Source organism: Somniosus microcephalus, chromosome 9 (genome assembly GCF_052327205.1).
Source record: "Somniosus microcephalus isolate GS21.2 chromosome 9, FLI_Smic_1.0, whole genome shotgun sequence".
Taxonomy (NCBI): domain Eukaryota; kingdom Metazoa; phylum Chordata; class Chondrichthyes; order Squaliformes; family Somniosidae; genus Somniosus; species Somniosus microcephalus.
The window spans coordinates 160,323,935-160,346,220 of record NC_140995.1 but is presented as its reverse complement, the minus strand read 5'-3'; the positions used below and the strand labels follow the sequence as shown (position 1 = coordinate 160,346,220).

The 22,286-nt window shown below is 45.1% G+C and overlaps 1 protein-coding gene across 4 annotated transcripts in view; it reads left to right on the top strand.

Annotated features, from left to right (window-relative positions):
- The window catches only part of gpr63 (G protein-coupled receptor 63), a 148,303-nt gene that overhangs the window by 27,840 nt on the left and 98,177 nt on the right, over window positions 1–22,286 (top strand). For 2 of the 4 annotated variants that reach the window (XM_085997422.1, XM_085997423.1), the window contains exon 2: window positions 9,645–9,783. The exons of the other annotated variants lie outside the window; for them this stretch is intronic. The gene's annotated coding sequence lies outside the window, so the exon portion shown is untranslated. The remainder of the gene's footprint in view (window positions 1–9,644; window positions 9,784–22,286) is intronic. 4 annotated transcript variants of the gene reach the window in all.

Sequence of the window (22,286 nt, the reverse complement as noted above, 5' to 3'; positions counted from 1 at the left end):
GCCGATGTCACGTCGGCAGTTAGCAATGAAAAGATCTAGAGAGGATAAGAGGCCAGAGGGAGGGGTCCAGGTAGAACGAGAATTTAGAAAGCGGGAGAAGGGATCAGCCGTGCATATGTTTAAATACATATTTTGGTTCTGTCTTCACAAAGGAGGACAAAAATAACCTCCCAGAGATGCCGGGGAACATAGGGTCTGATGAAAGGGTGGAACTGAAAGAAATCAGTATTTGTAGGGAAATGGTGTTAGGAATATTGATGGGACTGAAGGCCGATAAATCCCCAGGGCCTGATAATCTACATCCTAGGGTACGTAAGGAAGTGGCCCTAGAAATAGTAGATGCATTGCTGGTCATGTTCCAGAACTCGATAGACTCTGGAACAGTACCCATGGATTGGAGGGTAGCTAATGTTATCTCACTATTCAAAAAAGGTGGTAGAGAAAAAGTGGGGAATTATAGCCTGACATCGGTAGTGGGGAAAATGCTAGAGTCCATTATAAAAGATGTAATAGCAGAGCACTTGGAAAGCAGTGACAAGATCGGACAAAATCAACATGGATTTAGAAAAGGTAAATCATGCTTGACTAATCTACTGGAATTTTTTGAGGATGTAACTGGTAAAATAGATAAGGGAGAACCAGTGGATGTGGTGTATTTGGACTTTCAGAAGGCTTTCGACAAGGTCCCGCATAAGAGATTAGCGTGCAAAATTACGGCACATGGGATTGGGGGCAAGGTATTGACTTGAATAGAGAACTGGTTGGCGGACAGAAAGCAAAGAGTTGGAATAAACGGGTCGTTTTCCGAGTGGCAGGCAGTGACTAGTGGGGTACCGCAAGGATCGGTCCTAGGACCCCAGCTGTTCACAATATATATTAATGATCTGGACGAGGGAATTGGATGTAATATCTCCAAATTTGCAGACGACACAAAGCTGGGTGGGAGGGTATGCTGTGAGGAGGATGTCGTGAAACTCCAGTACGATTTGGACAGGTTGGGTGATTGGGCAGAAACATGGCAAATGCACTATAATGTGGATAAATGTGAGCTTATCCACTTTGGTGGCAAAAACAGGAAGGCAGATTATTTTTTGAATGGCAGTAGATTGGGAGATGGGGAAGTGCAAAGAAACCTGGGTGTTCTTGTGCACCAGTCGCTGAAGGTAAGCATGCAGGTGCAGCAGGCGGTTAAGAAGGCAAATGGTATGTTGTCCTTCGTAGCAAGAGGGTTCGAGTACAGGAACAAGGATGTCTTGCTCCAGTTGTACAGGGCCTTGGTGAGACCGCACCTTGAGTATTGTGTGCAGTTTTGGTCGCCTTATCTGAGGAAGGATGTTCTTGCCATGGAAGGAGTGCAGCGAAGATTCACCAGGCTGATACCTAGGATGGCAGGAATGACGTATGAGGAGAGATTGTGTCGATTGGGCTTATACTCACTGGAGTTTAGAAGATTGAGAGGGGATCTCATCGAAACCTATAAAATTCTGTCAGGCCTGGACAGACGAGATGCAGGAAGGATGTTTCTGATGGCCGGGGAGTCCAGAACCAGGGGTCATAGTCTAAGGATAAGGGGTAAGCCATTTAGGACTGAAATGAGGAGGAATTTCTTCACCCAGAGAGTGGTGAACCTGTGGAATTCTCTGCCACAGAGGGCGATGGAGGCCAGTTCATTAAATATATTCAAGAAGGAGTTGGATATATTTCTTAAGGCTAAAGGGATCAAGGGATATGGGGAGAAGGCAGGGACAGGGTACTGAATTTGGATGATCAGCCATGATCTCATTGAATGGCAGAGCAGGCTCGAGGGGCTGAATGGCCTACTCCTGCTCCTATCTTCTATGTTTCTATGTTTCACAGGATCTTTCTCATGTCATGCTTTGCTGCTTTTGGAAGATCTTATTTCAGATTTTAATCATCAACTAAATTTATTGAAGGGATGGACAAGTGACTATACACATATACTGACAGTAGATATTACACTAAGTCATTCAAAGGAAAATCATAAACATTTACACTCTATGCTAAACATATTTTATATTTAATCTTTATATACTTTTTTCTTATAGTCTTGCCAACTATGGGATCTAATTGACCTGACGATTCTCTTTAAAAAGTTCCAAACTGACTCGGTGATTTGAACCGTCTATGCTCATAAAGTCTCCCTAACACAGAAGGATTTGAATAACTGTCTGCTAAATTCAAAGTAACTGCCAATCATGAACAAATTACATTTTGGCCCAGAAATTCGGGTCGGGGGCTTCCCGCGGGTGCAAGCCCCCGGCCTGCACTTACCTAGCGCGCCGGCTGTTGTGCTGTCGGCCCGCGTGGGATTCCAATCCTGGGCCTCCTCCAACTGACGGCACGCAGTGCTTGCGTATCCCAGGGGCGCAGTTAGTTCGAAGCATCCCCTGGGATCACCTGGGCCATGGAGAGCCAATGGTAGCAGGGAATGCTTCATTCATAAGTTTGACAGGAAGAGCTGTCAAACCTATAAATACTATAAGCCCCAAAACATCACTAAAACCTCAAATAAATTTTTTTTTTAAATCACATTTTTAAAATAAACTATAAATTACATGAAATAACTATTTTAAACAATAATTTACATTTTTGAAAAAGTTAATTACATTTTCTAACGGGGCTAAAAAATAAACTTACCTTTCTTTAAAGTATTTAAAAATAATAAACCTGTGGAAAAAATGTTTTAATTTTAATTAATTCACCACTTACCTTGTTAAAAGCAGGCCTCACGCCTGCTTTTAACAAGTGTAACTGCTGGAGACTTGCCCTCCTGGAAAAACCTGAAAAAAAAACGTAAGTTCAATGTGCACACGCTGCCTCTCCGGCGCACGCGTTCGACTTCTGAACCCCTTCTTTCAGGGGAATGGAAGTGCCGGTTTCCCGCACATGCGCAGTGCATGCACAAAACCGGCACTTTCGTTGGGTCTACGCGCGAGTACCCAATGTGTACTCGCGCATTGGGACCCGAATTTCTGGGCCATTATGTTTTTGCTTGAATGCGGCATGGTTCCTCTGAGACAACCGAACAAATCTTTGCAACATTTGTATCAATTTACAGGGACATGATTTTGAATGCTGTTGGTTTTTGAACTCTGTATCGTGACTGAATTAAAAATTGCTACTAAGCTAAAACTTGACAAAAACACTCAGTTTTTGCGATGGGCACTCCCCCCAGTATCACACTGGAGTGTGCTCAAGTCTTGAATTAGGACTTGAGCTAGCATCTTGCTAATTCAGGAGTTGAGAGTGCTATCAAGCAAGCCAAGCTGTCACTGAGCACACTGGGGTGATTCTGGGACTTAAGGCTGTAAGCTTATGATGAGACTATTTGTATTGAAGATGATTTAATTGGAGGAAAGAAGATTGGAAAGGGATAGCCTCTAGGTCTTTAAATGAGAGGCAGGTGTAATGTTATTGAATGCAGGTTGTTTGACTTAAACGGTGATAGTAGGACCATAAGTACAAATGAGAGGTCACACCTCTACCTTTTGATGCTCTTATTCCCAGTAAAATTCCTTAGTCTCTTTCACTCTTGTCGTTCTGCCTGGTATGGCCCCTGTCTTTGCTCCCTCGGGTCCAAGGAACGCAGACTTTAACGTATCTAGTGTAAAACTGGTTTAGCCATTCATCGCCAGACCTGTCTTGACCACATCAAGCACTATTGGGCCTTGCTCTCCTCTGCCAAAACTGCGCAGGATCATCCTGGAATACAAAAATAACCTCGGCTTCTTTTCCCCACTGCCAACTGTCTCTTAATCACCTCACTCATGCCCCTCCTCCCACACCTCTACAAGCGTGAGGAGCTCATGGACGACTTTGTTACTAAGGTTGAGACCATTCGTTCAGCTGTCTATGCCACATCCTCCTTTTCCCGTTGCTCATCAAGCCAAACGTCCCCCCAAGGTTTTGCTCTACCCTAGCCCTGATCCTACATCTATTTCTAGCTTCTCCCCTGTCGGTCTCCGCTTTAGCTCAGTGGTAGTACTCTCTCCTGAGTCAGAAGATTATGGATTCAAGCCCCACTCCAGAGACGTAAACACATAATCTATGCTGACACCTCAATGCAGTACTGAGGGAGTGCTGTACTGTTGGTGGTCCCGTCTTTCAGATGCAATGTTAATCCGAGGCCTCGTCTGCTGTCTCAGGTGGACGTAAAAGATACCATGGCACTAATCGAAGAAGAGCAAGGGAGTTCTGGCCAACATTTATCACTCAACCAACATCTCAAATAGATGACCTGGTCATTTATTTAATTGCTGTCTGTGGACCCTTGCTGTGCACAAATTGGCTGCCGCATTTCCTATATTACAACAGTGACTACATTTCAAAAGTACTTAATTGGCTGTGAAGTGCTTTGGGATGTCCTGAGGTCATGAAAGGTGCGATATACAGGAAACTCTTTTTTATCCGGCACTGACTGGACTGGCGTGGTGCCGGTTTATCAAAAAGTTTGGATTACAGAGAGGTATTGTAAAAGGTCCGAGAGCCCCATACACTGCAACAGATCCAGGCGTCCCTGTTGCTATGCAACAGGTGCAGGAACCCCGGCCACAAGATCCAGGCGTCCCCGTTGCTATGCAACAGGTGCAGGAACCCCGGCCACAAGACCCAGGCGTCCCCGTTGCTATGCAACAGGTACAGGAACCCCGGTTGCACGGCCACAGATCCAGGAATGGCCACTAATATGAAGTAAAACTTACCTGAACCTACTCCTGAATTTTGCCGGTTAACAGAGATTTCCGGTTATTTAGGTGCCGGTAAATCGAGAGTTTCCTGTAAAAGCAAGTACTTTCACTCTCCCCCTCATACCCTCTCCAAACTCATCTTGTCCATGAGAACCACCACCTGCTCTCTCAACATCATTCCCAGTACGATAGCAAAATACTGCAGATGCTGGAAATCCGAAATAACAACAGAAAGTCTTGATAAAGGGTTTTGACCCAAAATGTTGACTCTAATTTCTCTCCACGGATGTTGCCTGGCCTGCTGAGTTTTTCCAGCATTTTCTGTTATCATTCCCAGTAAACTGCTGACCATGCAACTTCCCTTCCTGCCTTCCATGTAAGCTTGCATTTTAAATGATTCCCTCTCCTCGGGTACTGTTTCCACCCCACCCTCTCAAAATTATTCTCATCACCACCCTTAACCCCTCTGTACTTGCAATCAATTGCCCATCTCCAACATTCCTTTCTTTTCAAGCCCTTGAACATGTTGTCGCTTCCCAAATCTGCGTCCATCTTTCCTGCAACTCCATATTTGAATATCTCCAATCGGGTTTCTGCCCCTGCCACAGTGCTGAAATAGCCCGAATCAAAGTCACAAATGACATTCTCTGTGACTGTGATGAATTATCCCTCCCCACTGTTTCTGACCTCTCTGTAGCCTTTGACACAGTCTGTCACATAATCCTCCTCTAACGTCTCTCCTTCGATGTCTAGCTGAGTGGAAGAGCCTTCACTTAGCTCCACTCTTACCTATCCAATCATAGCCAGAGCATCTCCAGTAATGGCTTCTCTTACCACCCACTGCCCCATTACCTCTGGAGTCCCCCAAGTATCTATCCTTGGCCCCTTTTCCTTCCTTTACATACTAACCCTCCATGATATCAACGACGACATGGTTCCACATATATGCAAACGACACCCACCTCCACCCAGAACTCCTCCATCCCTTGCCTGTCTCGGACCCTGTTTCAGCTCATCTGCTGCCAGAACCCTCATCCATACCTTTGATATCTCCAGACTCAACTATTCCAATGCTTTTCTGGCTGGCTTCCCATCATCCAGCCTCTGTAAACTTTAGCTCATCCAAAACACCGCTTCCCATTTCCTAAGCCGGACCAAGTCCATCACCCTTGTGTTCGCTGACCTACGTTGGTTCCCGGTTCCCCACAGCCTCCATTTTAAAAATTCTCATCCTCGTGTTCTAATCCCTTCAAAGCCTCACCCCTCCCTACCTCTGTAACCTCCTCAAGCCATGCAACCTTCCGAGAACTCTACGTGTCTCCAACTCTGGCCTTTTATGCATCCCAAACAGCCTTCACCCCACCGTTGGTGACCGTGCCATTAGCCGTTTAGGTCTTGAGCTCTGGAATTGCTGCTTCTCCACGTCACTCGTCTCCTATAAGACCCTCCTTAAAACATACCTCTTTACGAGCTTTTAACCACCTCTCCTAATATCTGCTTCTTTCCCTTAGTGGTTTTCTGATTATGCTCCTGTGAAGTGCCTTGGGACATTTTATTTATGTTAAAAATGCTGTATACTGTAAATGCAAATTATTATTCTACAAAGGGGCATACAAAAGCTGACCAGTCGTGTAATGTTAGATATATTTTTGTCAGATGCTGTCACAAAACTACAAAACACTTTTCTTGATGCTGTTGCTCGTTGACCTGATAGTTGGTAATCCACATTTAGCTAAGCCCTTTTCTTTGGAGCTGCCTTACATTCATATGTTTGTCAATTCCATCTCTGTGAAATATAAGTGGGGGTGGGGGTTCTTCTACATTTAGCAGAGAGAGGTCCAACACCATCACCTCTGCTAGGAAAGTGGTTGTGTTTCTGGTTGTGTTCATGCTCCAGCTTCTGAGCCCCACCAGTCCCTAAATATTAATTAATGGATCCAATAATATGCTGACCTGCTTCCCTAATGTCCTGAACCAACACTCCCAAGACAGTCAGCCATGCTGACCTCTTAACCTCAGGGGAGATGGGGTTGATATGCACATTGGGAATTGTGTTGGATTTGCTACTCTGCCCATAGGTTGATCACTCTGCAACTCTTGTTCTATATCCAGTACATATACAATAGGAGAGGGTGAAGTGATGCTTTTATCTATGTATTTCTGGGGTTCCCTCATGAATAACACCACTAGCTATAGGACGGTACTGACCCTGACTTGATGTGGTCCTGTACCACGAATTCTGCACAGTTCTTTCTCGGTACCAACCTCATCACATAAATGTTACTAATTTATGCTGACTTAAATTTGCAAATTAAAATTAACAGTGATTGTACGCAAGAGAGACTTCACATACAGTATGTACACAATTTCACTTCTAAATGGTCCTTTGAGCTTCTTTAAAATGGAGACCACCTCCTTTTCCGACTTAGCAATCCGCATCAACTTACCTAGATGAGCCAAGTCATGGTACCAAACATATGTCATGGAGGGAGAAGGCACTTCTGATTTCCACTGCATTTTGTTTCTGCAACTGTTTGTACCTTTTAAAAAAAAATGCACACAGACCTTTTGTCATAATTTTCACAAAGTTAGGCATAGGAGTCAGTTGTCTTGCATATTCCCAATTTTAATCACTCTACCATTGGTGGCTGTGCCTTCAGCTGCCTGGCCCCTAGGCTCTGGAATTCCCTCCCTAGGTCTCTCCACCCCTCTACCTCTCTCTCCTCCTTTAAGGTGCTCCTTAAAACCTATGGGGGAAAAATTCAGTTGTTTGCGCCTCCCGTTAGTGCCTTAAGAGGGTGCCAATTAGGGCGCAAAGCAACTAGAGGCCGGGCACGGCGATGTTTGCGCTGCTCGCGAAATTAACTAGACATTTTGCGGCGGCGCTAAACACTACCACCACGATCTCCTGCGCCGGCAGATTGTGATGTCAGTCGAGTGCGCAACGCCCCGTTTGCGCCCCGGAACGGATATTGAGGGGCGCCCCCTGCCTTACCGCCTGCCGCTAGCAACGACAGGTTGAGGGGAGCGTTTTGCTGTCAGAAAGGGACTGGGGGAGCCCTATTTAAAGGCGACCGCTTCCTGCCTTTTTTTGCCGGTGACATTTTTGCACCATATATTCTGTGAGAGATTCAATGCTGTGTGAAGGAGTTTTGAGTACTGAGCAGCACTTTGCAGGTTCATTTTGATTTGCCCTTCCTTGCTTCGCCAGTGCTCTGAGGTAGCGCCTTGCTCCTCGGCCTTTGCGCCTTAAGACAGGTGTGAAGCGCCTGATTTAGCACTCCAATCACCTCCAGGGGCGATAAAAGCCAAGTTTGCGGTCGGAGGCAATAATTAGCGCCAGGTTCTAAACTTTGCGCATGGCCGATAATGGCACCCCAAACGGGGCGATACTGAATTTTTCCCCCTATGTCTTTGACTGCCTTAATATCATCTTATGTGGCTTGGTGTCAAATTGTGTTTGATAACGCTCCTGTGAAGCACCTTGGGACGTTCTACTATGTTAAAGGCGCTATATAAATACAAGTTAATTGTTTTGTGTTAAAACAGTATTTTTTTCAGCCACAGATGTATATTCAAGACCAGGCCAACATGGCCATTTATAATAAGCAGATATTTAGAAAATAGGCAGAATATATTCTATTATACAAACTGAAGCACATGAAATAAGCTATCACTGCTTGTTTTAACCAAATTTTTCTGCCAATTCTAGATGCACTGCTTTAAACAACATATTGCCTTACAGCTCCTTCTATGTTATCTTCTTGGTTAGAGATATAAAATTCAATGCTTTGAGCAAAAATAATGCAGATTATAATTGCTTTCAAAGTTAACAGAAAGACAGACTTAAACTATAAATATTGTATAAGCAAATTGTTCTGTCACATTAAGGATTGGGCTTTTTATATTAAGCATCAAAAATGATAAAATATAAGATAAAATTAAACTAATTTCCATCTTTCTTTACCAATTTTTTCTGCAACAGTATGAGTGTTACTAAAAGGTCCTTGTTGCATATCATGCTTAAATTGAAGATGTTTATTCAGATCTCCAAACTTGAATAAATTAATCAATTTCTGCTGTTCTTGTGAAACAACCAATTCCCTAGCTTCAGAGTTCTTCAAAATCAGATTGTGAACATGAATACCAAGTTTAGATTGCTGCTCTCAATTTGATATACTGGTATGTTGGCCTTCAATGCAAGAGGATTTGAGTACAGTTATGCAGGGCCTTGGTGAGACCACACCTGGAGTACTGTGTGCAGTTTTGGTCTCCTTACCTAAGAAAGGATATACTTGCCATAGAGGGAGTGCAGCGAAGGTTCACCAGACATTCCTGGGATGGCAGGACTGTCGTATGAAGAGAGTTTGGGTCGACTAGGCCTGTATTCACTAGAGTTTAGAAGAATAAGAGGGGATCTCATTGAAACGTATAAAATTGTGACGGCTAGGCAGACTGGATGTAGGGAGGATGCTTCCCCTGGCTTAGGGCTCTAGAACGAGGGGTCACAGTCTCAGGATACAGGGTAGGACATTTAGGACTGAGATGAGGAGAAATTTCTTCACTCAGAGGGTGGTGAACCTGTGGAATTCTCTACCACAGAAGGCTGTGGAGGCCAAGTCACTGAATATATTTAAGAAGGAGATAGATAGATTTCTAGACACAAAAGGCATCAAGGGGTATGGGGAGAGAGCGGGAATATGGTATTGAGATAGAGGATCAGCCATGATCATATTGAATGGCCGAATGGCCTACTCCTGCTCCTATTTTTCTAAGTTTCTATGTTTCTATATACATTGGAAATCACTTCTATCAAAAGAAAGTGGTTATATTGTTCTTAGCTTAAATTAAGTCAAAAAGGGGTTTCAAAATAAATTTCAGCTGGTGAAGTAAAGAGAAACTAAACCATTGATGCAATTCTGTTTGAATATTTTGCAGGAATCCAGGTAACTGTTCCAGACATGGGAACATCTGTTCATTGTGGATTTGTGCCATGAGCTTGCGAGGCCAGGTTGCTGTAATTAGAAGTTTCTGGAGCCGTAGCTATATTATGGACAGCCTGATGATCAGATAACAGGTAGTCATTCTGCTTTTAACTCCAGATCTGGAACTATGAACCTGCTTATAGATTATCATAATTTGGGGGGTATTGAAATTATTGCACCATTTAAAATAAGAGATGGTGGATGTTAAATTTGAACCCCCAGTGTTTAAGATTGAGCATTCAAAGGAAATTTCTGTCAATAGGTAACATCGAGGAAAAAAGTCAAATAAATTAATATATTTAAAATCTTGCATCTGGAATCCACTTCCTGTCCTGCAACACCTTTTATGTCCACACTTTTGTAGGAAACCAGAATTTGTTTTTAGTAATGTTGGTTGAGGGATGAATCTTGGCCAGGAAAACCGGGATGACTCCCCTTCGAATAGTGCCACGGGATCTTATACATCCACCTAATAGAGAACACGGGGCATCGGTTTAACTTTGTGTCCAAAAGGTGGCACCACCAACCATGCACTGAAGTATCAGCCGAGATTACATGCTTGAATCTTTGGAGTGGGCCTTGCACAAAAAAACCTTTTGACTCCGAGGCAAGAGTGCTACTACTGAGCCACGGCTAACGCATAAGTGAACGGAGTCTTTATTTTAATTTGGTCAGCGTAAGGAGTAGCATCATTTTTAATACTGTGTCACAGGCCTTTTGAGAACAAGGGGTAATACTAAATAGTAGGAAAATAAAAGGGGAACATTTTGCTACCATTTTTACAGTTCACTGCCTCTAGAATCAAACCTGTTGAGGGGTGGGTTGCTGAATATGGAATTTATTTGGAATGTGATTTGTACAGTTTACAGTTTGGCAGCCAGGTTGATTTTAACCAGGTTTCAGGTCTCATCTGACCTCTGATTTCCATTCCAAATGGAAAACTACAGAACCATTTTATATTTGTTCATTTCTTAAACCACTTCCTGTGCTCCCATTCCCAAAGCTAAGTAACATTTGTAGTATTTAGGCTTTTTGTGCCAGTGAGACTGTGTCTCTGTTTTATGTGTGACTCAGTTACTAGTTGAAATTTAGACATTGTCACATACCTCCTACACAAGCTGCTGCTTATATAAACTGGTCATGCACATTGCACATGTGAGGTCGAGGAACAGCAAAAAGCACTCAACAATTGAATTTGTATTTATTTTGAATTCAGAGACATTCAGTGAAAACTGGCCTTAATTTAACTTCTTTATTTCTTGGTAGTGACTAACTATCAAATATTTTTTGGTACTGTATTTGAAAATCTCCAGTATACTACAAAGCAACTTTGGCGTGTCTTCAGTTTTAAAAAATGCACATTAGGATCAATCACACAGATCATTTTATCTTCAAAATTACAGATCACTACCAATAACCAGATGAGTCGAACCAATTTTATTTGGATTTATGTTCACTGGAATATTTTTGTTGAAGGTAGGAGAGACAGAAGAGAAGACTGGAGAGAAAGAGATGAGTGAAGGAAGGAGGGAGAGAAGAAACGGGGAAATATAGACCAGTTAACCTAATATCAGTATCAGTAATAGGGAAAATGTTAGAATCTGTTATTAGGGACGTGGTAACCGGGCATTTAGAGAATCATCATATGATTGGGCAGAGTCAGTACGGGTTTGAGAGGGAAATCATGTTTGACATTTTTTTTGAGGTTGTAACTAGCAGGGTAGATGTAGGGTATTTGGATTTTCAAAAAGCATTCGATAAAGTGCCACACAGGGCTCATGGGATTAGGGGTAATATATTAGCATGGATTGAGGTGTTGCTATGGGTACCCGCATGGGCCCTAGCTATGCCTGCCTTTGCGTGGGATATGTGGATCATTCTTTGTTCCATGCCTACTCGGGTCCCCTCCCTCACCTCTTTTTTCCAGTACATTGATGATTGTATCGGTGCCGTTTCCTGCTCTCGCCCTGAACTAGACAATTTCATTCACTTTACTTCCAATTTCCACCCTTCCCTCACCTTCACATGGTCCATCACTGACTCTTCCCTTCCCTTCCTCGACTTCTCCGTCTCCATCTCTGGGGATAGGTTATTGACCAACATTTACTACAAGCCCACTGACTCCCACAGCTACCTGGACTACACTTCCTCCCACCCCGCCTCCTGTAAGAACTCTATTCCATTCTCCTAGTTTCTCCGTCTCCGCCGCATCTGCTCCGACGATGCCACCTTCCACACCAGCGCTTCCGACGTGTCTTCCTTTTTCTTCAACCGATGATTCCCCTCTACCGTGGTTGACACAGCCCTTGACCGTGTCCGTTCTATCTCCTGCACTTCTGCCCACGCCCCTGCCCCTCCCTCCCGGAACCACGATAGAGTTCCCCTTGTCTTCACCTTTCACCCCACCAGCCTCCACATTCAACGGATCATCCTCCGCCATATCCGCCACCTCCAACGTGATCCCACCACCAAACGCATCTTCCCCTCCCCTTTCAGCATTCCGTAGGGACCGCTCCCTCCGAGACACCCTAGTCCACTCCTCTATCACCCCTTCCCCTTCGCCCGGCACCTTCCCATGCAAGCACAGGAGATGCAACACCTGCCCTTATACCTCCCCCCTTCCCACTGTCCAGGGCCCCAAACACCCCTTCCAGGTGAAACAGCGATTTACTTGTACTTCTTGCAATCTAGTATACTGTATTCGCTGCTCATGATGTGGTCTCCTCTACATTGGGGAGACCAAATGCAGATTGGGTGACCGCTTTGCGGAATACCTCTGTTCAGTCCGTAAGGGTGACCCCGGGCTTCCGGTCGCCTGTCATTTTAATTCACCGCCCCATTCCCACTCAGACCTCACCGTACTCGGGCTCTTGCATTGTTCCACAGAAACCCAGTGTAAGCTCGAGGAACAGCACCTCATCTTCCGATTAGGCACTTTACAGCCTTCCGGACTCAATATCGAGTTCAACAATTTCAGATCATAACCTCGGCCCCTATTACATTTTTACATATATTTTTTATCCACGCCTTTGTTTTGGCCCTTCCCCTTTTTTTTTCTCTCCCACATGGCAGCTGACTCTCATTGGGGATAGCAATAAAAGGGAAATTAGAGAAGCGTGCAATAAGGGCACAGCAGTCATCATGGGTGACTTTAATCTACATATAGATTGGGCTAACCAAATTAGTAACAATACTGTGGAGGAGGAATTCCTGGAGTGTATACGGGATGGTTTCCTGGACCAATATGTCGAGGAACCAACTGGGGATCAGGCCGTCTTAGACTGGGTATTATGCAATGAGAAAGGATTAATTAGCAATCTTGTGTGAGGCCCCTTGGATCGGATCGATCATAATATGATCGAATTCTTCATTAAGATGGAGAGCGAAGTAGTTGACTCAGAGACTAAGGTCCTGAATTTAAATAAAGGGAACTATGATGGTATGAGACGTGAGTTGGGTAGGATTGATTGGGTAATGTCACTCAAAGGGTTGACGGTGGATAGGCAATGGCAAACATTCAAAGATCGCATGGATGAACTACAGAATTTGTTTATCCCAGTTTGGCATAAAAATAAATCAAAAAAGGTGACTCAACCGTGGCTAACAAGGGAAATTAGGGATAACATAAGGTCCAATGAAAGGACATATAAATTGGCCAAAAAAAGCAGCAAACCTGAGGATTGGGAGCAGTTTAGGATTCAGCAAAAGAGGACAAAGGGATTAATTAAGAGGGGGAAAATAGATTATGAAAGTAAGCTTGCAGGGAGCATAGAAACTGACTGTAAAAGCTTCTCTATAGATATGTGAAGAGAAAAAGATTGGTGAAGTCAAGCGTAGGTCCCTTACAGTCAGAATCAGGGTAATTTATAATGGGGAACAAAGAAATGGCAGACCAATTAAATACATATTTTGGTTCTGTCTTCACAAAGGAGGACACAAATAACCTCCCAGAGATGTCGTGGAACATAGGGACAAATGAGAGTGAGGAACTGAAAGAAATCAGTATTTGTAGGGAAATGGTGTTGGGGAAGTTGATGGGATTGAAGGCCGATAAATCCCCAGGGCCTGATAATCTACATCCTAGGGTACTTAAGGAAGTGGCCCTGGAGATAGTAGATGCATTGCTGGTCATCTTCCAGAACTTTGTAGACTCTGGATCAGTACCCATGGATTGGAGGGTAGCTAATGTTACCCCACTATTCAAAAAAGGTGGTAGAGAAAAAGTGGGGAATTATAGACCGGTAAGCCTGACATCGGTAGTGGGGAAAATGCTAGAGTCCATTATAAAAGATGTAATAGCAGCGCACTTGGAAAGCAGTGGCAGGATCGGACAAAATCAACATGGATTTACAAAAGGTAAATCGTGCTTGACTAATACACTGGAATTTTTTGAGGATGTAACTGGTAAAATAGATAAGGGAGAACCAGTGGATGTGGTGTATTTGGACTTTCAGAAGGCTTTCGATAAGGTCCCGCATAAGAGATTAGCGTGCAAAATTAAGGCACATGGGATTGGGGGCAAGATATTGACTTGGATAGAGAACTGGTTGGCAGATAGAAAGCAAAGAGTTGGAATAAACGGGTCGTTTTCCGAGTGGCAGGCAGTGACTAGTGGGGTACCGCAAGGATCGGTCCTAGGACCCCAGCTGTTCACAATATATATTAATGATCTGGACGAGGGAATTAGATGTAATATCTCCAAATTTGCAAATGACACAAAGCTGGGTGGGAGGGTATGCTGTGAGGAGGCTGTCGTAAAACTCCAGTACGATTTGGACAGGTTGGGTGATTGGGCAGAAACATGGCAAATGCACTATAATGTGGATAAATGTGAGGTTATCCACTTTGGTGGCAAAAACAGGAAGGCAGATTATTATTTGAATGGCAATAGATTGGGAGAAGGGGAAGTGCAAAGAGACCTGGGTGTTCTTGTGCACCAGTCACTTAAGGTAAGCATGCAGGTGCAGCAGGCAGTTAAGAAGGCAAATGGTATGTTGTCCTTCGTAGCAAGAGGGTTCGAGTACAGGAACAAGGATGTCTTGCTGCAGTTGTACAGGGCCTTGGTGAGACCACACCTTGAGTATTGTGTGCAGTTTTGGTCGCCTTATCTGAGGAAGGATGTTCTTGCCATGGAAGGAGTGTAGCAAAGATTCACCAGGCTGATACCTGGGATGGCAGGATTGATGTATGAGGAGAGATTGTGTCGATTGTGCTTATAGCCACTGGAGTTTAGAAGATTGAGAGGGGATCTCATCGAAACCTATAAAATTCTGTCAGACCTGGACAGACTAGATGCAGGAAGGATGTTCCCGATGGCCGGGGAGTCCAGAACCAAGGGTCATAGTCTAAGGATAAGGGGTAAGCCATTTAGGACTGAGATGAGGAGGAATTTCTTCACCCAGAGAGTGGTGAACCTGTGGAATTCTCTGCCACAGAGGGCGATGGAGGCCAGTTCATTAAATATATTCAAGAAGGAGTTGGATATATTTCTTAAGGCTAAAGGGATCAAGGGATATGGGGAGAAGGCAGGGACAGGGTACTGAATTTGGTGATCAGCCATGATCTCATTGAATGGCGGAGCAGGCTTGAGGGGCCGAATGGCCTACTCCTGCTCCTATCTTCTATGTTTCTATTCTGCCAGTGCATTTCACACCTAATCTAGAGCCATCTTTTGTCTCTCCACTAGTCCTATCACCATCTCGTCTTGTTTTGAGTATCTCTTAATGTCTCTTCACTTCTCTTTTGTTCTCTCATCCCCTTTCCCAGCCCCCAAACTGGCCTTTTAATCTATTTCATTTCCTGTGCTTTTTCAGTCTTGACAAAGGGTTTCGACCTGAAACGTTGACTCTATTTCTCTCTCCACAGATGTTGCCTGGCCTGCTGAGTTTTTCCTGCGTTTTCTGTTGTTATTAGTATGGATTGAAGATTGGTTAATGGACAGAAAACAGAGAATAGGAATAAACAAGTCATTTTCTGGTTGGCAGGCTGTAACTAGTGGGATACAAGAAGGATCAGTGCTTGGGCCTCAGCCATTTACAATCTAGTATCAATGACTTAGATGAGGGGACCTAGTGTAATGTATCCAAGTTTGCTGATGATACAAAGCTAGGTGGGAAAGTAAGTTGTGAGGAGGATGCAAAGGGATATAGACATGCTAAGTGAGTGGGCAAGAACATGGCAGATGGAATAAAATGTGAAATTATCCACTTTGGTAGGAAAAATAGAAAAGTAGAATATTTTTTTAAATGGTGAGAGATTAGGAAATGTTGGTATTCAGAGGGACCTGGGTGTCCTTGTACACACATCACAGAAAGTTAACATACAGGAACAGCAAGCAATTAGGAAAGCAAATGGTATGTTAGCCTTTATTACAAAAGGCTTGGTTTATAAGAGTAAAGAAGTCTTACTGCAATTGTATAGGGCTTTGGTGAGACCACACATGGAGTACAGTTTCGTTGCCCTTACCTAAGGAAGGATATATTTGCCTTAGATGGAGTGCAACAAAGGTTCACCAGACTGATTCCTGCGATGCAGGGATTGTCCCATGAGGAGCGATTGAGTAGAATAGGTCTATATTCCCTAGAGTTTAGAAGAATGAGGTGATCTCATTGAAATGTATAAAATTCTTAAGGGAGTTGCCAGGGTAGATGCTGGGAGGATGTTTCCTTTGGCTGAGGACTCTAGAACTAGGGGTCACAGTCTTAGAATAAGGGGTCAGCCATTTAGAACTGAGATGAGGAGAAATTTCTTCACTCAGAGGGTTGTGAATCTCAGTCGTTTAATATATTCAAGATAAAGATAGATTTTTGGATACCAAGGGAACCAGGGGCTATGAGGATAGTGCGGGAAGGTGGAGTTGAGGCAGAAGTTCAGCCATGATCTTATTGAATGGTGGAGCAGGCTCGAAGGGTTGAATGCCCAACTCCTGCTCCTATTTCTTATGTTCTTATGAAAGAGAAAGAGGGGAGAGTGAAGGAAAGAGAGTGAGTCGGAAATAGAGAGGGAGGATAGAGTGAAGGAACGAGGAGGAAGTGGGACAGAGAGCAGCGGGCGAGCGGGAGAGAGGGCGAGCGACGGGGGAGCGGGAGAGACGGCGAGCGACGGGGGAGCGGCGGGAGAGGGGGAGCGGCGGGAGAGGGGGAGCGGGCAGCTGGAGGCGGGAGAGAGAGAGCGCGAGCGACGGGGGAGTGGGAGAGAGCACAGTCAGAAGGATAAAGTGTGGGGAGGAGCAGGAAAGGAGGCACAGACAATGGCGGGGGTGGGGGTGCTGTCCTTAGATGACGTGTGGGAGGGAGTTCCAGGGGTTGGTTTTTCTTCTGTGGGCCATTTTCTCCCTAGTTAGTGAGAATTTTTACCCCACGGCGGAGGTTGCGTGCAAAGCTTATTCTCCTCCGTGCAAGCGACTACTTTCTAGGGTTGGGGGGTGTGGCGTGCTGCAGTCAAGCCATTTTCTCCTTGAGGCTGGAGAAGGTTAGGTCACTGCCAGCCCACCATATCCTCAGTGGGGGCAAGGATGCAGATATCCAGTTCTCTTCCCTCTTCAATCCTGTTGGACTTGAGTCCCCTCTCACCAGCTTTCCCACCACCCCACTCAGATCCCAGATCCTCACAGTGCTCACAAGCTCTAGATTGTATTTCTAGAACTGCCCCCGCTGCTCCGTGACCCTGAAACCTCCTTCACCAATGTCCCGATCCCAGGACCTACTCAAATATTCCTAGAACTCCTCACTTAAGTTTAACAGAATTGTATGTCCCCATCCAAAATATTGCTTGACTCCTGAACATCATCCAAGCACTGACAAGCTCTGGAGTCCCTCACCAGTTTTCCCAAGGCTGCTCTCAATGTTGATAAATCAATGTCCCTTGTAATCCCTTGGCATTACATCCCTGTTTTTATAAAACCTCTTGCTCACTGTGAGCAATGCCATGGGAGAGCAACTAATCTATATCTTAAAAAAAATCTTCTGTAAGGCATGCAATTCCTGCCCTGTTCCTACTATTTTTGGTCACACTTTTATATTTACATTTTCTTGCCAAAATGTTTGATTGAATTATCCTGTCAAAATCATTTTTAATAATTGCACTTTGACCCTTTCCCACTGGTGTTGCTGTAAAGTTTGGACCTCCTGCAGTCCAGCGTCCCCACCATTGGTGACATTGTAGCACCTCTTTCTCCTTTGTCCCAGCTGCTGGAACTTAAAATAAAATCCAAGGACCTCCCACTTGCTGCCCTCCACACACACACACACTAGCCCAAAAACTAACCCTGCTGCTCACCAGACTCTTCATCTTGCCCCTATTCCCCTGTTCAGGCCCCTCTCATCAGTCTTTGAGGAGGCTTCCTGATTCTGTCTGGATAACGCCTCTTTGGGGTATCAGGTTCTTCTGGCAAAGTTGATTCGGGATCAATGTCGTTGTTTGGTTTGTCTGCTTCCAATATCACCGATTCTGAGGTAGATGCAATTGGTACTTCGGTTTCATCACCAGGTGTATAGGATCGTGGTGTAGATTTGACGTTTTCCAGTGACTCTAGAATCTGGTCAGCATGGCATCTTACAATGCTCTCTCCAACGTCCACGGTATACATTAGAGGTCCTTGCCGTGTGCAGATCGTTCCTGGCTGCCATTTCTCTGTGCGGTAGTCCCGGGCCAAAACTGGTTGACCTATCTTGAAACTCCTGGTTGGCCTTTCATTCATATTCTGAAACTGCCTGTTCTCCACATCTCTTCTGATGTTTGGCTTAACCAAATCCAAGCGGCATCTTAGTCTTCGATTGAAGAACATCATGGCTGGAGTTTGGTTGGTAACCGCATGTGTCGCATTCCGGTAGGCAAACAAGAAGTTATCCACCTTGTGTTGTAGGGGTATGTCTTCATTACACATTGCCTTGATAGCCTTCTTGAATGTTTGAACGAACCTCTCAGCCAATCCATTGGTGGCTGGATGATATGGGGCGGATGTGTAATGCTTAACACCATTGTTCTTTAAGAACCTCCGGAACTCTTCAGACACAAACTGTGGTCCATTGTCGGAGCAAATCTGTTCAGGCAGCCCATTTCTGGCGAATATGGTTCGTAAGACTGTGATAGTTTTTTCTGTGGTGGTTGAGGACATTTTTATTACCTCTGGCCACTTTGAATGTGCATCCACCGCAATTAAAAACATCGAGTCCATAAATGGACCAGCAAAATCAATGTGTACCCTTTGCCATGGAGATGAGGGCCACTCCCATGGATGTAGAGGGGCTTGTGGTGGGGCGTTTTGGACCTTCTGGCATCCTGTACAGCTCTTGGTCATCTCTTCGATTTCTTTATCGATTCCCGGCCACCACACAAACGCTCTGGCTAAGTTCTTCATTTTTACCTCTCCCAGATGACGCTCATGAAGCTCATTGAGCACTCTATCCTTCAATTTGGGTGGAATTACTACTCTGGATCCACACATCAAGGTTCCTCAGCACACTGACAGCTGTTCTCTTCTCGGCGAGAATGCTGGCAACAGTGGTTCGCCATGTGCTGGCCATCCCTTCACCGTTAAATCATAGACCCTGGAGAGTGTCGGGTCATTTCGTGTTTCCTTTTCTATGTTTGCATTCGTCACAGGTAGACATTCGACTATGGTCGAGTGGTATATCTCCACAGGATCCACTGCAGGTGCTTCTTCCACCATCGGCAACGGTAGGCGTGACAATCCATCAGCATTCCCATGCTGTTTAGTTCCTTTGTACTCGATTGGTGTGCCCCTAGGAAAAGGGACCACCTCTGTAGCCGTTGTGCTGTCATTATCGGGACGCCCTTCTTAGGGTTGAAAATGGAGACAAGAGGTTGATGATCAGTTAGTAGAGTAAATTTCTGTCCGTGCAGGTAGTGATTGAACTTCTTCACCCCCCACACCAGGCTGAGGGCCTCTCTGTCAATCTGGGCATAGTTACGCTCGGCTGCAGTTAACGAGCGTGACGCAAAAGCTATCGGCCTCTCTGAACCATCAAGGGATTTATGTGACAGTACCGCTCCAACGACGTAGGGAAACGCATCACACGCCAGTCTTATCGGTAGTGATGGGTTGTAGTGAGCCAATACTTCTCTTAAAGTGATCAGGCCTTTACACTTCTGAAAGGCCCGCTTACATTCATCGCTCCATTTCCATGCTACTCCAGTTTGTAGCAGGGCGTTCAGTGGGTGCAGAATTGTGGACAAATTCGGCAAAAACTTATGGTAGTAATTCACCAATCCGAGGAATGACCTCAGTTGCGACACATTTTCAGGCGCTGGAGCCTTAACTACCGCTTCAATTTTGTCAGGGGACTTATGCAACCCCTCTTCATCAATCATGTGGCCACAATACGATATTTGTTTCTTTAAAAACTCGCACTTGGGGCGATTGGCTCGTAGCCCATGTTCTCTTAGTCTAGTGAGCACCTGCTCTAGGTTGGCAAGGTGTTCACTGTCATCTTCACCTGTCACTAGGATGTCGTCCAAGTAACACTGAGTCCCCGGAATCCCTTGCAGGACTTGTTCCTTTGCTCTTTGCCATATAGCCGGAGCTGCGGAGCTGATGCTACTCCGAATACCAGTCGATTATACTGGTAAAGACCTTTGTGAGTGTTTATTGTGAGAGATTTCCTAGAGGATTCTTCAACCTCCATCTGCAAATATGCTTGCGCTAGGTCAATTTTTGTAAAACGTTTCCCTCCAGATAGTGAGGCGAAAATATCTTCTATCCTCGGAAGAGGATACTGTACTGTGTGAAGGACTGGGTTCACAGTCACCTTGAAGTTCCCACAGATGCAAACCTTCCTTGGCTCCTCAGACTTATTGTTTAACGTTTTCTTCCTGACAGGAACGATGGGTGTCGCCCACTCGCTCCAGTCTACCTTAGATAACACGCCTGCATTCTCCAGATTCTCCAGCTCTGCCTCGACGGTGGGGCGAATTGCATACGGTACCGGTCTTGCTTTGAAAAACTTGGGAATTGCATTCTCTTCTATTTTTATCGAGGCGGTTACGCCTTTAAGAGTTCCCAGTCCTTGTTGAACTACCTCTTTGGCGTTAGCTAAGATTTTTGACAATCGGCCAGGTGTGACGTCGTCATCCTTTTTACCAGCCACAGTCAGTGCCTGAATGGAGTGCCAGTCTAAACTTATCTTTCTGATCCATTCACGTCCCAATAACGGTGGTCCACCATCTTGCAGTATGTACAGATACAATTTCTGTATTTCCTTGCCGTTGTATTCGACAGGCACCCTTATTTTCCCTCTGGGGTATACTTTCTGCCCCGTATATGTCTTCAAGACAATGGATGTGTCTTTCAAGGGTATGTGTGAGAATAGCCGCTCGTAGTCTCGTCGATTCATGACGGTCAGGGCTGATCCTGTATCCAATTCCATTTTGACTTGGGACCCTGCTATCGTGAGGGTGACCCAAATGGTTCGGTGATCGTCTTTTGCGATTACGTTGTGTAGTTTGAGACAGCTTAGGCTCTTGTTCCCGGATTCACTATCGCTCTTCTGGTCTTCGGAACTACTGTCTGTCATCTTTTGTACTTTCCTGTACTTTTCCTTAGTAGTCTTTTTGTTGTCGTTAGTCTTCTTCCCGGACCTGCAAACTCATGCAATGTGTCCCATCTTTCCGCATTGCCTGCATGTTTTGTCCTTGGACCAGCAGTCCTTCTGGTCATGGGTTGTTCTGCCGCAGCGATAACATTTTTCAAATCCTTGTGTCATTTCATGGGTGCCGTATTCCTGTGGCTTTTGCTGTATTTCCGCAGCTCCCCTTGCTGCTGCTTCGTACGATACTGCCACGCTGAACGCCTTATCTAGCGTCAGCTCTTTCTGTGAGAGTAACCTCTTCTGGGTTCCTTCACTCGGGAGTCCACAGACAAATTTGTCCCGTAGGGTATCTGCCAGTCCTGCTCCGAACTGGCAGTGCTTTGATAGCTTGTGTAGTTCCGTAAGGTAATCAGCATTGCTCTCATCTTTATGCTGATTTCTCTTGTGGAATTTAAATCTTTCTGCTATCAGCAGCGGTGTAGGATTTAGGTGTTCCTGTAGGATATCAACAATTTCGTTAAAACTCTTCTCCATCGGTTTGACTGGAGTGATCAGGTTCCGCAATAGGCCGTACGTTCTTGCGCCCATTAAGTTTAGTAGTACCGATGCCTTTTTCTCATCGGCTACTTCATTTGCCTTGCAATATACTTCGACTCTTTCCACATACGTGGTCCAGTCTTCTATTGCATTATCGAAGGCAGTGATATTGCCAGTCTTCGGCATCTTGGAGATCTAAGATGGCACCTCCCGCGCTTTGCCTTCTTCCCCGCTGGATTAAGATGGCTCTTTCTGCCTTTTCCGTTGCTGCCAGCGCTGTTGCTGGTGTTTTTATGCCTTGATGGCGACGCCCTATGGTCTTCGCGCGCTTCACCCCGCGCTGCTGCCAGCGCCGCTCTCCGCGGTCCCCGTGGCAAGCTGCAGCTCCTCGCGGCTTTCTGCGCTTCTAATTTCTTTTTCTTTTATTTTAATTACTGTTCCCGTCGTCAGAGCAGACCCTATGGGACACTTCCCTCCCTCTTCTCGGGTCTGTACGCTGCCCGGCTTCG